Source organism: Phaseolus vulgaris, chromosome 3, assembly GCF_000499845.2.
Source record: "Phaseolus vulgaris cultivar G19833 chromosome 3, P. vulgaris v2.0, whole genome shotgun sequence".
In the NCBI taxonomy this organism is placed as follows: Eukaryota; Viridiplantae; Streptophyta; class Magnoliopsida; order Fabales; family Fabaceae; genus Phaseolus; species Phaseolus vulgaris.
In genome coordinates, this window is record NC_023757.2 from 20,394,672 (window position 1) to 20,412,110 (window position 17,439).

The window sequence follows — 17,439 nt, forward strand, 5'->3', positions numbered from 1 at the left end:
ACCCAGAATAAAATTGCAGAAACTAGAGCGAAATTTCCCATGTTTCGGTAAAGGATAGCCTTGGTTTGCACAAAATTTCTGAAAAATTCTCCGGAAATAGTTTTTTTCCTGAAATTCCACGTAAGAATCTCCATTGAGTTTGGGACAAAACGCCACAAATTTCAGGTCAAACGGATGAGTATTCAACCACGAAAAAAATCAAACAATTTCGGACACAAACGAACCTTCCTTTCAGCCCTGGAAGTGATGAATAAAAAATTTATTTTCCAATCTTGTGGCACGAATCTAAGACTCAAATCTCAGCAAAACACAACAGACACACTGACGAACGTCTGGTAAATATTTCAGACAAAATACCCAAGGAGTAAGGCCTAGTAAGTCCCAGACTCAGAGTGAACCAAACTGGTTTTCCGAAAACAAAAGGTCCCGACTTTTCTTCCCCGTATCTTCTTTTTGTGATTTGTTTACGGACGTGCCTCCTAATCTGGGTGCAAAAAACATATGAAAGTACTTGTGGAATTTTTTCGCGTAATACGGACCAGAATAAAATTTCAGAAGATAGGGCAAAATTTAACAAATTTTTCTAAAGGATAGCCTTTGTTTGCACAAAATTTCTGAAAAATTATGCGAAAGTAATTTTTTCCTGAAATTCCACGTATGAATCGCCACTGAGATTTGGACAAAACGCCATAAATTTCAGGTCAAACGAATGAGTATTCACCCACGAAAAAAATCAAACAGTTTCGCACACAAACGAACCTTCCTTTCAGCTCTGGCAGTGATGAATAAAAAAATTATTGTCAATCTTGTGCGACGAATCTGGGGCTCAAATCTCAGCCAAAACTCAACAGACACACTGACGAACGTCGGGTAAAAATTTCAGACCAAAATACCCAAGGAGTAAGGCGTAGTAAGTCCCAGACCGAGGGTGATCAAAACTGGTTTTCCGAAAACACAAGGTCCCGAGTTTTCTTCCCCGTATCTTCTTTTTGTGATTTTTTTACGGACGTGCCTCCTTACGTGGGTGCAAACAACATATGAAAGAACTTGTGTGAATTTTTTCAGCGCAATACGGACCCAAAATAAAATTGCAGAAAGTAGGGCGAAATTTCACAAGTTTTTGTAGAGGATAGCCTTGGTTTGTACAAAATTTTTGAAATTTTTTCTAGAAATAGTTTTTTCCTGAAATTTCACGTAAGAATTTCCACTGAGTTTGGGACAAAAATCCATAAATTTCATGTCAAACGGATGATTATTCACCCACGAAAAAAATCAAACAGTTTCCCACACTAACGAACCTTCCTTTCAGCCCTGGCAGTCATGAATAAAAAATTTATTTGCTAATCTTGTGGCACGAATCTTGGGCTCAAATCTCAGCCAAAACTCAACAGACACACTGACGAACGTCTGGGAAAAATATCAGACCAAATTACCCAAGGAGTAAGGCGTAGTAAGTCCTAGACCGAGAGTAAACAAAACTGGTTTTCCGAAAACAGAAGGTCCCGACTTTTCATCCCCGTATCTTGTTTTTGTGATTTGTTTACGGACGTGCCTCCTTAACTGGGTGCAAACAACATATGAAAGTACTTGTGTGAAATTTTTCACCGCAATACGGACCCTGAATAAAATTGCAGAAAGTAGGGCGAAATTTCACAAGTTTTGGTAGAGGATAGCCTTGGTTTGCACAAAATTTCTTAAAAATTCTACGGAAATAGTTTTTTCCTGAAATTCCATGTAAGAATCTCCACTGAGTTTGGGATAAAACGCCACAAATTTAATGTCAAACGGATGAGCATTCACCCACAAAAAAAATCAAACAGTTTCGCACACAAACAAACCTTCCTTTTAGCCCTGGCAGTGATTAATACAAAATTTATTGCCAATCTTGTGGGACGAATCTGGGGCTCAAATCTCAGCCAAAACTCAACAAACACACTGACGAACGTGTGGTAAAAAAATTTCGAACTAAAATACCCAAGGAGTAAGGCGTAGTAAGTACCAGACCGAGAGTGAACAAAACAGGTTTTCCAAAAATAGAAGGTCCCAACTTTTCTTCCCTGTATCTTCTTTTTGTGATCTTTTTACGGACGTGCCTCCTTACCTGGGTGCAGACAACATACGAAAGTACTTGTGTGAAATTTTTCAGCGCAATACAGACTTTGAATAAAATTGCAGAAAGTAGTGCGAAATTTCACAAGTTTTGGTAGAGGATAGCCTTGGTTTGCACAAAATTTCTGAAAAATTCTCTGGAAATAGTATTTTCCTGAAATTCCACGTAAGAATCTCCACTGAGTTTGGGACAAAATGCCACAAATTTCATGTCAAACGGATGAGTATTCACCACAGAAAAAAATCAAACAGTTTCGCACACAAACGAACCTTCCTTTCAGCCCTGGCAGTGATGAATAAAAAAATTATTGTCAATCTTGTGCGACGAATCTGGGGCTCAAATCTCAGCCAAAACTCAACAGACACACTGACGAACGTCGGGTAAAAATTTCAGACCAAAATACCCAAGGAGTAAGGCGTAGTAAGTCCCAGACCGAGGGTGATCAAAACTGGTTTTCCGAAAACACAAGGTCCCGAGTTTTCTTCCCCGTATCTTCTTTTTGTGATTTTTTTACGGACGTGCCTCCTTACGTGGGTGCAAACAACATATGAAAGTACTTGTGTGAAATTTTTTAGACAACTCACGCAAGCCTACTAAACGAATCTCATAAGTAAACGCCTGTTCGCATCGCAACTAATAGAAAAAAAACGACTAGACTAGTAGTGGAGTGCTCCTTGTTGTTCGGATCTTGACCGGGTCCGAGCTTCCGACCCTGAATAAAATTGCAGAAAGTAGGGCGAAATTTCACAAGTTTTGGTAGATAATAGCCTTGGTTTGCACAAAATTTTTGAAAAATTCTCCGGAAATAGTTTCTTCCTGAAATTCCACGTAAAAATCTCCATTGAGTTTGGGACAAAACGCCACAAATTTTAGGTCAAACGGATGAGTGTTCACCCACGAAAAAAATCAAACAGTTTCGCACACAAACGAACCTTCCTTTCAGCCCTGGCAGTTACGAAAAAAAATTTATTGGCAATCTTTTTGGACGTATCTGGGGCTCAAATCTCAGCCAAAACTCATTAGACACACTGACGAATGTCTGGTAAAAATTTCAGACCAAAATACCGAAGGAATAAGGCGTAGTAAGTCCCAGACCGAGAGTGAACAAAACTGGTTTTCCAAAAATAGAAGGTCCCGACTTTTCTTCCCCATGTCTTCTTTTTGTGATTTGTTTACGGACGTGCCTCCTTACTTGGGTGCGAACAACATATGAAAGTACTTTTGTGAATTTTTTCAGCGCAATACGGACCCAGAATAAAATTGCAAAAACTAGGGCGAAATTTCCGAAGTTTTGGTAGAGGATAGCCTTGGTTTGCACAAAATTTCTGAAAATTTTTTTGGAAATAGTTTTTTCCTGAAATTCGATGTAAGAATCTCCACTGAGTTTGGGATAAAAAGCCACAAATTTCTTGTTAAACGGATGAGCATTCACCCACAAAAAAAATCAAACAGTTCCTTTCAGCCCTGGCAGTGATTAATACAAAATTTATTGCCAATCTTGTGGGACGAATCTGGGGCTCAAATCTCAACCAAAACTCAACAGACACACTGACGAACGTGTGGTAAACAAATTTCGAACTAAAATACCCAAGGAGTAGGGCGTAGTAAGTTCCAGACCGAGAGTGAACAAAACAGGTTTTCCAAAAACAGAAGGTCCCAACTTTTCTTCCCTGTATCTTCTTTTCGTGATTTTTTTTACGGACGTGCCTCCTTACCTGGGTGCAAACAACATATGAAAGTACTTGTGTGAAATTTTTCAACGCAATACGGACCCTGAATAAAATTGCAGAAAGTAGGGCGAAATTTCACAAGTTTTGGTTGATGATAGCCTTGGTTTGCACAAAATTTCTTAAAAATTCTACGGAAATAGTTTTTTCCTGAAATTCCATGTAAGAATCTCCACTGAGTTTGGGATAAAACGCCACAAATTTAATGTCAAACGGATGAGCATTCACCCACAAAAAAAATCAAACAGTTTCGCACACAAACAAACCTTCCTTTTAGCCCTGGCAGTGATTAATACAAAATTTATTGCCAATCTTGTGGGACGAATCTGGGGCTCAAATCTCAGCCAAAACTCAACAAACACACTGACGAACGTGTGGTAAAAAAATTTCGAACTAAAATACCCAAGGAGTAAGGCGTAGTAAGTACCAGACCGAGAGTGAACAAAACAGGTTTTCCAAAAATAGAAGGTCCCAACTTTTCTTCCCTGTATCTTCCTTTTGTGATCTTTTTACGGACGTGCCTCCTTACCTGGGTGCAGACAACATACGAAAGTACTTGTGTGAAATTTTTCAGCGCAATACAGACTTTGAATAAAATTGCAGAAAGTAGTGCGAAATTTCACAAGTTTTGGTAGAGGATAGCCTTGGTTTGCACAAAATTTCTGAAAAATTCTCTGGAAATAGTATTTTCCTGAAATTCCACGTAAGAATCTCCACTGAGTTTGGGACAAAATGCCACAAATTTCATGTCAAACGGATGAGTATTCACCACTGAAAAAAATCAAACAGTTTCGCACACAAACGAACCTTCCTTTCAGCCCTGGCAGTGATGAATAAAAAAATTATTGTCAATCTTGTGCGACGAATCTGGGGCTCAAATCTCAGCCAAAACTCAACAGACACACTGACGAACGTCGGGTAAAAATTTCAGACCAAAATACCCAAGGAGTAAGGCGTAGTAAGTCCCAGACCGAGGGTGATCAAAACTGGTTTTCCGAAAACACAAGGTCCCGAGTTTTCTTCCCCGTATCTTCTTTTTGTGATTTTTTTACGGACGTGCCTCCTTACGTGGGTGCAAACAACATATGAAAGTACTTGTGTGAAATTTTTTAGACAACTCACGCAAGCCTACTAAACGAATCTCATAAGTAAACGCCTGTTCGCATCGCAACTAATAGAAAAAAAACGACTAGACTAGTAGTGGAGTGCTCCTTGTTGTTCGGATCTTGACCGGGTCCGAGCTTCCGACCCTGAATAAAATTGCAGAAAGTAGGGCGAAATTTCACAAGATTTGGTAGATAATAGCCTTGGTTTGCACAAAATTTTTGAAAAATTCTCCGGAAATAGTTTCTTCCTGAAATTCCACGTAAAAATCTCCATTGAGTTTGGGACAAAACGCCACAAATTTTAGGTCAAACGGATGAGTGTTCACCCACGAAAAAAATCAAACAGTTTCGCACACAAACGAACCTTCCTTTCAGCTCTGGCAGTTACGAAAAAAAATTTATTGGCAATCTTTTTGGACGTATCTGGGGCTCAAATCTCAGCCAAAACTCATTAGACACACTGACGAATGTCTGGTAAAAATTTCAGACCAAAATACCGAAGGAATAAGGCGTAGTAAGTCCCAGACCGAGAGTGAACAAAACTGGTTTTCCAAAAATAGAAGGTCCCGACTTTTCTTCCCCATGTCTTCTTTTTGTGATTTGTTTACGGACGTGCCTCCTTACTTGGGTGCGAACAACATATGAAAGTACTTTTGTGAATTTTTTCAGCGCAATACGGACCCAGAATAAAATTGCAAAAACTAGGGCGAAATTTCCGAAGTTTTGGTAGAGGATAGCCTTGGTTTGCACAAAATTTCTGAAAATTTTTTTGGAAATAGTTTTTTCCTGAAATTCGATGTAAGAATCTCCACTGAGTTTGGGATAAAACGCCACAAATTTCTTGTTAAACGGATGAGCATTCACCCACAAAAAAAATCAAACAGTTCCTTTCAGCCCTGGCAGTGATTAATACAAAATTTATTGCCAATCTTGTGGGACGAATCTGGGGCTCAAATCTCAGCCAAAACTCAACAGACACACTGACGAACGTGTGGTAAACAAATTTCGAACTAAAATACCCAAGGAGTAAGGCGTAGTAAGTACCAGACCGAGAGTGAACAAAACAGGTTTTCCAAAAACAGAAGGTCCCAACTTTTCTTCCCTGTATCTTCTTTTTGTGATCTTTTTACGGACGTGCCTCCTTACCTGGGTGCAGACAACATACGAAAGTACTTGTGTGAAATTTTTCAGCGCAATACAGACCCTGAATAAAATTGCAGAAAGTAGGGCGAAATTTCACAAGTTTTGGTTGAGGATAGCCTTGGTTTGCACAACATTTCTGAGAAATTCTCCGGAAATAGATTTTTCCTGAAATTTCAGGTAAGAATATCCACTCAGTTTGGGACAAAATGCCACAAATTTCATGTCAAACGGATGAGTATTCACCCCAGAAAAATATCAAACAGTTTCGCACACAAACTGATGGAGATCAAGCCCAAGAGAACATGGAGGCCACTCATCAAGCTCAAGAAGAGGTGGAGGCACAAATGGAGGACGCCCATGGAGGTCAAAGTCCACCTCAAAGGATTACAAGAAGCATGTTCAAAGCCTTGGGAGCTAGAGGACATTTATTTTCTCTTTTTGTAGTGTCTTTAGTTGAAGGTGCTTAGAGGGAAACCTTAGAAACCTCTTTTGTTAAAGCATCTTTTAGTCTTTAGTTAAGAGTCTTAGGGGGGGTGTATTAGTAGATAGGTGTAGGAGTAAATAAGGAGGTGCCAAAGTGAGAGAAAGGATCACACCTTCCTCATGCCTTGTTTTAGGCGCAAATTCTAGAAGCTTTTTGGGAGGGAGTTTTTTTTGAATTTGTGTAGCTTACATTTCAGCACCTTAGGCTATAAATAGAGGTGCTCTCTTTGTAAAATTCAGATTTGAATTTTATCTAAAGAAACTATACTCAAAATTGGAGTGAGCATTTGGAGAGCTTTGAGCTTCTTCTCTAGTCTTATCTTGAAGGACCATGGTTTCCTCAAGTGGCGGCTTCCACACTCATCTAGGAGCATCCATACTTCTAGTGGCGTGATCATCCAACCATTCTTCCATCTCCATGAGCATTCTCTTCTCCTTCCTTTCTTCTTCTTCAATTTGTTCATGTTGCCTTGTGTTTTGAGTTGTTTTTGTTTCGGTTCTTCTAATTTTCCAGCACCTATATTCTGTTTGTTTCTTAATTCTGTTCGGTCTTTTCTTTTTAAATTCCTTTGTTGATTCAATTTGACAATATTTGGTTCATCCAAATGAGTTTGGGATTTGGTACTTGTTATTGGTGAGTTCTTGACTTAGAACCATGATCCAACTTCTAAGAAAGTGCCTCTATATTTTCCAGCTCAAGGTGATTCCTAAAAATGTCAAGAATCTTGTTCTATGTGGCTATTGGAATCACATCATGTGGTATCATGAGTCTTAGGTTCATTCTTGTTTAATTGTTGAGTTGTGTGCACTTTATTTCAAGAGCTCTTTTTAATTTCTTGCAATTTAAGTTTCTGTTTTAGAATTTTAATTGAGTATTCTTGCTGTTTTTTTTTTTCTTTTGCTCCAAGTGTTTGTGGAAAGGTTTATGGCACTCATAATTCTTATGAGTATGGTTGCTCTTTTGGAATGGCATTATCCTTCCTAGAGTTTACCTTAAGCTTCCTTTCACTTGTTACAATTTGTGTTGTGTCTTTTAATTTTTGAATCATGTCAAGTTGTGTCTTAGTCATGTTATTCCATATATGTCATTACTTCTAGTAGTACTTTTATTGTTTTGATTGTTTCTTGCTTTGGTGTCATATAATTTTCTGAATTGATGTTGATCCTTTGTGCATTTTCTTTTTAGAATTGAGTTCATACTTGTATTCTAGACCTATACAAGTTCCACTACATCATTTTCTATTATGTCTTTGCTAGTTCATCATCCTGTTTTTTATTCCTATTAGGATTCCTCTGTTTCTGAAAAAAGTGCTTACTGTTTTTCCTTATTGCAACTGATTTACGTACTGTAAAATTCTGAAATTCTGGATTTGAGATATTCAAAGTGTTAGAAAAGAATAGAAAAAAGAATCATTCAAAAATATGAAGTACACAAAAAATGATAAATAAAATAAAAAAAAGTGTACATTCCTGCCGAAAAAAATACGGTAATCTGGTAGTGATTTAAAAAAATTTATTTCTCTCAATTGGCTTACTGTTTTTAATTGATTCCAGTGCCATTTTTGAGTTAACATCTTGAAGTTTCTGTGGTATAAATTTCATAATCCAGTTCGCTCTACAACGTTCCAGTTAAATCAGTGAATATCAAACACAGTTTGCATAAATTTTTTTTTTTTTTTTTTTTTTTTCCAGTAGCTAAAATTTTTTGTTTTCTTCATCTACTCTAGTGCTTTTCCTTAGGTATTCTTTTGTGTGCCTACTTTTCTCATTGAGTTCTTTATTTTCTTGATTGTCTTTCATTCTTACTCTTTGAGTTTGTCTTACATATAGTATTCCTTTTGCAATTACCTTTTCCTTGCTTATACCTTTTCTTGTTTGTCTTTATTGTTTCTTTGGTTTTGTGGTGGTTTGCTCTTAAGATTGGTGTGCTTGCTTTGACATATTTCATTTGAGGATTCCAAGGCCTCAAGATCAGATTGGTGCAAGAACATTATTTCTTTGAGAGTGATATCTTTTTCAGCCTTAAATTCACTTCGGCAGTTTCAATTGCAAAGCTCACTGTTTTTGCTAATTTTTAACTTGTTTGCTGTTTTGTGTGTTTGCTGTTTTTTTTTTTTTTTAATTACAAATGGCTGGATCTTCAAGTGATGCATCCTACAAGCAGAATTCTCCTTCCAAAGCTTCCATTCTTGGTGAATTACATGAAGCTCAAAGAACAATTAGAAGGTTGGAGGAAAAAATGCAAAAGATGGAGGTCCAACAAACTAGACCATCTCCTTCTATCCATGATGGACATCATTCTCATAGACCTTCTTCAAGAGCTTCTTCAAATGATGTTGGCCGTGAAGATGAGCATAGGAGAAGGAGACCTCCACCCCAAGTCCATGGACAAAGACATCATCACCAAGGGGAAAGAATTCACTACGGCAATGGCTTCTACCATGATGCAAAGTCCAAGCTTCCTTCGGTCAAACTACCTTGCTTTAATGGTTCTAGTGATCCAAATGTGTATTTAGATTGGGAGGCTAAGTGTGAACAAATTTTTGAGATCCATGAGATCCAAGATGAGCATAAGCTCAAGCTAGCCACCCTAGAGTTTAGTGATTATGCCATGAAATGGTGGCATGGAATTGTAAAGGACATTATCTATCACAAGGGTCCTCCCGTGGACTCTTGGAACTCTTTAAAGGATCATATGCGCGCTAGGTTTGTGCCCCCACATTTTAGGAAAGACCTCATGTTGAGACTCCAACGGTTTCAACAAGGCACGCTAAATGTGGATGAATATTATAAGGAGCTTGAGACGCTTGTGCTTAAAATTGAATTAGAAGAAAGTGAAGAAGCCATGGTTGCTAGGTTTGTGAGTGGTCTTAGGAAGGATATCCAAGACATTGTTGAGTTACAAGAGTATTCATCATTGGGCTCTTTAGTTCATCTTGCAATGAAGGTGGAAGCCCAACTTGCTAAGCAAAACTCTTTTAAAAATGCTTCCAATAATGGATACTACTCCAAGTCTTGGAGAAACAAAACTTCTTTTTCAAAACATCCTTCCAAAGATTCTTCTTTCAAACCCAAGGAATCTAAGCCATCAACATCTAGACCTAAGTCTCCCACTAGAACATCTAACACTAAATGCTTTAAATGTATGGGTTATGGTCATATTGCTGCAAATTGTCCTTCAAAACGAAGTATGTACATGCATGAGGGCATTGTAGTTAGTGAGCATGATTCGGATTCTTCAAAGCATTCATTGCATTCTCATGCATCTAGTGAGGAAGAGAGTGAATGTCCACTTGAAGGGGACTTGTTAGTTGTGAGAAGACTTCTTGGACAAGTTTCACAACCTTTTGATGAAAGTCAAAGGGAAAATATTTTCCATACAAGATGTCTTATTCAAAACAACATTTGTTCCTTGATAGTGGATGGGGGTAGTTGTGCAAATGTGGCTAGTACAAGAGTAGTAGATAAGCTTGGATTGCCTACTATCTCTCATACAAAGCCCTACAAATTACAATGGCTTAGTGAAGTAGGAGAAATAATTGTTAATAAACAAGTCCTCATCCATTTCTCCATTGGAAAATACAAAGATGAGGTATTATGTGATGTTGTGCCCATGGAAGCCACTCATGTTCTTTTGGGAAGGCCTTGGCAATTTGATAGAAAAGTTTTACATGATGGCTTTACCAACAAATTATCTTTTGAATTCCATGGTCACAAGGTTACTTTAAAATCTCTCTCTCCAAGAGAAGTCCATGAGGACCAAGTTATCATGAAGAAAAAGAGGGAGAGTGAAAAAGATAAAAAAGATAAAAAAGATAAGAGTTCTAAGCCTACACTCCTTGTGTCTAGGCGTGACATTGAAAGGGAAATAGTGGCTCATCATCCTCTTTTTTTAGCCATCCCTAGAACTCTTAGCATAGAAACACTTGTTGATAGTCCTCATTGCTTGGAAAATTTGGTAGAAGAGTTCAAAGATGTGTTTCAAGATCCTCCAAATGGACTTCCACCTTTGAGAGGGATTGAGCACCAAATTGATTTGATACCGGGCTCTTCTTTACCAAATCGTCCCGCATATAGGACCAATCCAAGTGAAACCAAGGAAATTCGCCAACAAGTTGAGGCTTTGATTGAAAAAGGGTGGGTGCAAGATAGCATGAGTCCTTGTGCTATGCCTATCATCTTAGTGCCAAAAAAGGATGGCACATGGCGAATGTGTTCGGATTGTAGGGCCATAAATAACATAACCATTAAGTATAGGCATCCCATACCTAGACTAGATGATTTGTTGGATGAATTACATGGTTCAAAAATCTTTTCAAAGATTGATCTTAAAAGCGGCTACAATCAAATCCGTATCAAACCGGGTGATGAATGGAAGACGGCTTTTAAGACCAACTTTGGTTTATATGAGTGGTTAGTTATGCCTTTTGGTTTAACTAATGCACCAAGTACCTTCATGCGCCTCATGCATCATGTTCTTAGACCTTTCATTGGTAAGTTTGTTGTGGTTTACTTTGATGACATTCTCATTTATAGCTTATCTTTGAATGACCATAGGTTGCATGTTAGGCAAGTTTTGGAAACCCTTAGGAAGGAACATTTGTATGCTAACCTTGCTAAATGTATGTTTGCTCTTGATCATATAGAATTCCTAGGGTTTGTTGTGAGTTGTAAAGGGGTCCATGTGGACAAAACCAAGGTGGTGGCCATTCAAAATTGGCCTACACCGAAATCTTTGAATGAGGTCCGAAGTTTTCATGGGCTTGCTTCTTTCTATAGAAGATTTGTCCCAAACTTTGGTACCATTGCCGCACCACTCAATGACATAGTGAAAAAGGATGTGGTCTTTCATTGGGGAGAAGCACAACAAAATGCTTTTGATACTTTGAAAGAAAAATTGACTAATGCTCCCATCTTGGCCCTTCCTAATTTCACTAAGACATTTGAGATTGAGTGTGATGCTTCAAGTATAGGTATTGGGGCTGTTCTCCTTCAAGAGGGCCACCCCATAGCCTATTTTAGTGAGAAATTGAAGGGAAGTCATCTCAACTATTCCACCTATGATAAGGAATTATATGCACTTGTTAGGGCTTTGTTTACTTGGCAACACTATCTTTTTCCAAAAGAGTTTGTGATACATAGTGATCATGAATCTCTTAAATATTTGAAAAGCCAAAACAAACTTAACAAGAGGCATGCTAAGTGGGTGGAATTCATTGAGCAATTTCCTTATGTGATCAAACACAAGCAAGGCAAAATAAATATTGTGGCGGATGCTCTTTCTAGAAGATATACCTTGCTAAATCTTTTAACCTCTCAATATCTTGGTTTTGATCACATTAAGGAACTTTATCATGATGACCTTGATTTTTCTCTCCTCTATCAAGAGTGTCTTAAGGGAGGACACAAAGACTTTTTTATTCAAGATGGCTTTCTTTTTAAAGGAAAACGTCTTTGTGTTCCCCAATGTTCTATTAGATTATCTCTTGTTAGAGAAGCTCATGAGGGTGGCTTAATGGGACATTTTGGGGTTGCTAAAACTTTGGATGTGTTGCATGAACATTTCTTTTGGCCTCATATGCATAAACATGTTCATAGTTTGTGTGATAAATGCATAGCTTGCCGCAAAGCTAAATCTAAAATGCATCCCCATGGTCTTTATACTCCTCTTCCTATCCCTTCAATGCCTTGGGTAGATATATCTATGGATTTCATCTTAGGCTTACCCAAGACATCAAAGGGAAAGGACTCCATTTTGTGGTAGTGGATCGTTTTTCAAAGATGGCTCACTTTATTCCTTGCCACAAAGTGGATGATGCATGCCACATTGCAAACCTCTTCTTCCAAGAAGTGGTTCGCTTGCATGGGATTCCTAGGTCTATAGTGTCCGATAGAGATCCTAAGTTCTTGAGTCACTTTTGGAAGACCTTGTGGGGCAAGCTTGGAACTAAGCTTTTATTTTCTACCACTTGCCATCCACAAACCGATGGTCAAACCGAGGTGGTGAATAGAACTTTGGGACAACTATTGAGATGCTTTATTTCGGGGAATCCTAGAGTGTGGGAGAATTTACTACCCCATGTTGAGTTTGCATATAACCGAGTAGTAAATTCTACCACCTCCCATTCTCCTTTTGAGGTGGTCTATGGGTTTAATCCCCTAACACCTCTTGATCTTCTTCCTATTCCCCTTCTTGACGATGTCTTGTGCAAAGATGGGGATGAAAAGGCTTCTTTTGTGAAAACTTTGCATAAAGACATCAAGAAGAGAATTGAGAAGAAGGTTGGCAAGTATGCTGAACTTGCCAATAAGAGGAGAAAAGCATTGTTGTTTGATGAGGGCGATTGGGTTTGGCTTCACTTGAGGAAGGATCGTTTTCCTACTCAAAGGAAGTCCAAACTAATGCCTCGAGGGGATGGACCTTTCCAAGTCCTCAAGAGGATTAATGACAATGCTTATGAGTTAGATATGCCTGATACATTCTTAGGTAGTCATACTTTTAATGTCAGCGATCTAACTCCTTTTTCTGTAGGTCTCCAGAATTCGTGGTCGAATTCTCTCCAACTCGGGGAGTATGATGGAGATCAAGCCCAAGAGAACATGGAGGCCACTCATCAAGCTCAAGAAGAGGTGGAGGCACAAATGGAGGACGCCCATGGAGGTCAAAGTCCACCTCAAAGGATTACAAGAAGCATGTTCAAAGCCTTGGGAGCTAGAGGACATTTATTTTCTCTTTTTGTAGTGTCTTTAGTTGAAGGTGCTTAGAGGGAAACCTTAGAAACCTCTTTTGTTAAAGCATCTTTTAGTCTTTAGTTAAGAGTCTTAGGGGGGGGTGTATTAGTAGATAGGTGTAGGAGTAAATAAGGAGGTGCCAAAGTGAGAGAAAGGATCACACCTTCCTCATGCCTTGTTTTAGGCGCAAATTCTAGAAGCTTTTTGGGAGGGAGTTTTTTTGAATTTGTGTAGCTTACATTTCAGCACCTTAGGCTATAAATAGAGGTGCTCTCTTTGTAAAATGCAGATTTGAATTTTATCTAAAGAAACTATACTCAAAATTGGAGTGAGCATTTGGAGAGCTTTGAGCTTCTTCTCTAGTCTTATCTTGAAGGACCATGGTTTCCTCAAGTGGCGGCTTCCACACTCATCTAGGAGCATCCATTCTTCTAGTGGCGTGATCATCCAACCATTCCTCCATCTTCATGAGCATTCTCTTCTCCTTCCTTTCTTCTTCTTCAATTTGTTCTTATTGCCTTGAGTTTTGAGTTGTTTTGTTTCGGTTCCTTTAATTTTCCAGCACCTATTTTCTGTTTAGTTTTTAAATTCTGTTCGGTTCTTTTGTTTTGAAGTTCAATTCTGTTCGGTTTGTTCTTTTCCTTCTCCTTTGTTGATTCAATTTGACAATATTTGGTTCATCCAAATGAGTTTGGGATTTGGTACTTGTTTTGGTGAGTTCTTGATCTTAGAACTATGATCCAACTTCTAAGAAAGTGCCTCTACATTTTCCAGCTCAAGGTGATTCCTCAAAGTGTCAAGAATCTTGTTCTATGTGGCTATTGGAATCACATCAGACGGTGAAGGAAGTGCAGCAGCTCACCGGTCGCTTGCCGGCTTTGTCCCGATTTATGTCCGCTGGAGGGGAGAAAGGTCACCCATACTTCCAGTGTCTCAAACTCAACAGCAGATTTCTCTGGACGCAGGAGTGCGAGGAGGCCTTCATCAAGTTAAAGGGGTATCTGGCGAGCCCACCAGTCTTGCGGAAACCTCAGGTAGGCATCCCTCTTCGTCTATACTTTGCTGTGACGGAGAGAGCAGTCAGCTCAGTCCTGGTGCAAGAACAAGACCAGACCCACAGGCCTGTTTACTTTGTGAGTAAGGTGCTGCAAGGCCCTGAAACAAGGTACCAGGCCCTCGAAAAGGCTGCTCTGGCGGTGGTGTTTTCAGCCAGAAGACTCAGGCATTACTTCCACAGCTTCACAGTGGTGGTGATGACTGATCTGCCTATCCAGAACGTATTGAAGAAACCTGATGTAGTAGGAAGGATGGTCAAATGGGCGGTGGAATTGTCAGAATTTGACATCCAGTACGAGCCCCGAGGACCGATCAAGGGGCAGGTGTTCGCGGACTTTGTCGTCGAGCTGTCGTTGATCGCGACACCTGCGGAAGGATTAGACTTCCGATGGGTATTATCGGTGGATGGCTCCTCTAATCAGCAGGGAAGCGGCGCGGGAGTCATCCTGGAGGGACCAAACAGGGTACTGATCGAGCAGTCCCTCCGCTTCGCCTTCAAAGCTAGCAACAATCAGGCGGAGTATGAAGCCCTGATCGCAGGAATGTTGCTAGCAAGAGAAATGGGAGCAAGAAATCTGCTGGCCAAAAGCGACTCTTTGCTGGTCACCGGGCAGGTTACAGGGGAGTTCCAAGCAAAAGATCCCCAGATGGCAGCCTACCTGGAGTATGTGCGGCTCCTGAAGACGTCCTTCGCCGAGTTTGAATTAGTGCACGTGCCAAGAGAGCAAAATGCCAGAGCAGACCTGCTTGCCAAGCTGGCCAGCTCAGGCAAAGGGGGGAAGCAGAGGACCGTCATTCAGGAGACCCTGAAGGTGCCGCACGCGTTCGTGTCAGACAACCAGGTACTTCATGTATACAAGTCGATGGAGCGTCTAACGATCGGTCATCGGTCGTTGACCCAAGAAACGCTGAGAGCACCAAGGGTGAGATCGGGACCGTCAAAGACCGATGAGTCGATGGAGGTCCATGCGGGGAAGGAACCCGACACCTGGATAACGCCGTACCAGCTATACTTAGAAGATGGTGTACTCCCGCTCGATGCGGCAGAGGCCAAAAGGATAAAGAGGAGTTCAAGTAAGTTCACTCTTATAGATGGAAACCTCTTTAGATTTGGATTTTCTCACCCTGTGCAGATCTGTGTGCACGGCGAGCAATGCACCAGACTCATGACTGAGCTGCACGAGGGGGTGTGCGGAAGCCACGTAGGTGGTCGCGCTTTGGCAAGTAGAGTACTCCGCGCGGGGTACTACTGGCCAAAGCTGAAGGAAGACTGCATAAGGTTTGCTCAGCGTTGCAAACAGTGTCAGCTGCATGCAGACTGGCACAAGGCACCCCCTGAGGAGTTGAGGTCCATCCATAGCCCGTGCCCATTCCATACATGGGGGATTGACATCCTAGGACCCTTTCCCCTGGCGGTGAGGCAGATGAAGTTCCTCATCGTGGCCATCGAGTATTTCACCAAGTGGGTGGAGGCAGAGCCAGTCGCACACATCACCGCACAGAAAGTCGAGCACTTCGTCTGGAAGAACATTGTCTGCCGCTTCGGAATACCCAAGAGGCTGGTTTCCGACAATGGCACCCAGTTCACAAGTCATCAGCTGAGGAAGATGTGTGAAGAGTTAAAGATACAACAGGTTTTCGCTTCAGTGGAACACCCACAAACCAATGGGCAGGTGGAGTCAGCAAATCGAGTACTGCTCAGGGGGCTGAAGCGAAGACTAGACAAGGCCAAAGGAGGCTGGGCAGAGGAGGTCCCCAGAATTGTATGGTCTTATCACACCACCCCACAGTCCAGCACCCATGAGACACCTTTCAGCCTTGTCTATGGGACAGACGCCATGATTCCTGTGGAGATACAGGAGAGCTCCCCCAGATTCTTGAACTTAGTTGCTGAAGAGTCCAATGAAGAGCGTAAGGTGAATCTGAACCTGCTAGACGAAGTGCGAGAAGAGGCCAGAGTCAGTGCTGAAGCTGTGAAGAGAAGAGTAGAGCGGAGGCACAACTCTAAAGTCAGGCCCAGGCGCTTCCAGGAAGGTGATCTGGTGATGAGAAAGGCGCATCAGAACGACATGCAGAACAAGTTGTCCCCAAAGTGGACAGGCCCGTACAGAGTGGTGGAGACATTGGAGAACGGAGCCTATCGCCTAGAGACTTTGGAGGGAGGAGCAATCCCCAGAACGTGGAACGCCACCCATTTAAAATTTTATTTCAGTTAAAACTGTACAGTAATGGCGTTCTCGCGCTAAAAGATACATGTTTTGTATGTGATGGAAACAGTTGAACAGACAAGGGGGCACTCTTTTCCCTAAGGAGGGTTTTTAACGAGGCCACCCAATTAAAGAAAAATTTCCAGCATATCAAGTGTGCTCAAGTATTAAAGTTAAAGTCCTCCTTGCCCCAGGTGCAAGTGCAGGTGATTGGTTAGGCCCTACTTGCCCTAGGAGCAAGTACTGGCACCGATCCAAGTCTTCCTCACCCCAGATGTGAGCGCAAGCAGTTAAAGGTTTGAAAAGCCAGGGGTGCTAGTAAGACCAAGGGAGGGAAAGGGAAGGTTTTGACGAAATGTCCTTACCCGCTTGGCATGCACCAATATTGGCCCAGTAAAGCCCTTATCCCGAAACCCTTCTCACCCCAGGAGTGAGGCAGGGAATGAATGACTCAACGCCCCGAAGGGTGATGACCTTGGGGAAAGTAAGAGGGGTTAGCGAGAAACACTTTTATTTCCCCAAAGCAAGGCATCACTTCGAGCGATCGATGCCAAGGTTCTCTATGCACTTAGTGCTAGAGCAACAGAGAAGCTAGGTGAAGATCGAGGAACGATCACTGATGAGTCGTCAGTGATTGGTTAGTGGTGTAAAGCAGCGCACGAGGACTGTCAAACACCAAGCTAAGGGAATAGCCAGTCGTGATCAAGTAGAAGCGAAAGAATAAGAGAAGCAGATCGCGCTGAGCCTAAGCTGGTTAACACTTAGTCGTGCGCAAAGTGAAAGACAAAGCTCAAAATCACGCTAAGCCTAAGCTGGTTAACACTTAGTCGTGTGCGAAAGGAAAGATAAAGCCCAAGATCGCACTGAACCTAAGC